Consider the following 1,213-nt stretch of genomic DNA (forward strand, 5'->3'; position numbering starts at 1 on the left):
TTGAAGAAAAGGCTGACTAGTGCTCCAGTATTGACGATACCTTCAGGTACAGGTGATTTCGTTGTCTATTGTGATGCTTCTCACAGAGGGTTGGGATGTGTACTTATGCAGCGAGGTCATGTGATCGCATACGCCTCAAGACAACTAAAGCCACATGAAGTGCGATACCCCATTCATGATCTTGAATTGACGGCTATCGTATTTGCCTTAAAGATTTGGCGTCATTATCTCTACGGCGAGAAATTTGAGATTTACTCCGATCACAAAAGCCTAAAGTATCTATTTTCTCAATCAGAACTGAACATGAGGCAGCGTAGATGGCTTGATCTACTAAAAGATTTTGATTGCGAAATCAAATACTATCCAGGAAAGTCAAACGCAGCAGCAGATGCCTTGAGTCGAAAGGTATGTTCTTTATCCTTGTCGACGATAGGCGTTACGAATATGATTGAAGACTGTTGTTTGGCTGGATTAACATTTGTGTGACACCCTGACCCGTTACAATTAAATATAGCGGAATTTAAAATTTTCTTTCAAATGGAAGGAGTTTCAAAATACATTTCATAAAAATGTTTACAAAATAGCAATACATGATCATTTAAATGACATAACAAAATACAAAATATCATTCCTATGATCATACCAAACTCTTCCTTCCAACGGTGCATGCATATGACCCATATCCACAGTCAACGTCCAGGGCCACCACTCTGATCTGCATCACATGAATAAACTGAAATGAGAATAAATCTCAGCAAGTGGAACTCTAACATAGCAATGATACATAGTATACTCTGTAAATCATAACTTTGAAATCATAAATACCATCAACTCTGAAACATGAATACTGTAGCAATAACTGTAGCAATAGATAGCAATACGATGGTATTTCTCTTTTCTCTGGTTGGATTGATATCAATAGTATCTCTGACTGTGGTTGCAAATATCCCATCGATATAAATCGATAACTGTGAGGGATATAAGCCTATGGGCGTTGATCAACTAATTGCATGCAATGCTATGACTATGATTCAATCAATCCAATAAAACATTTGAACTCTGAATAACATTTAAAGCCGTCGTTTCGCAATCTCTATATTTCTTTTGTATTCCCTTTTAACAATAGTGAGACATCAATTGTCTCCAATAGATAATCAATGGGATCAATACATAACAATGAATCAATTGAAGGGAATAACACTTTGAAACCTTT

The sequence above is a fragment of the Primulina eburnea genome, chromosome 2 (assembly GCF_022965805.1).
Source record: "Primulina eburnea isolate SZY01 chromosome 2, ASM2296580v1, whole genome shotgun sequence".
Lineage (NCBI taxonomy): Eukaryota > Viridiplantae > Streptophyta > Magnoliopsida > Lamiales > Gesneriaceae > Primulina > Primulina eburnea.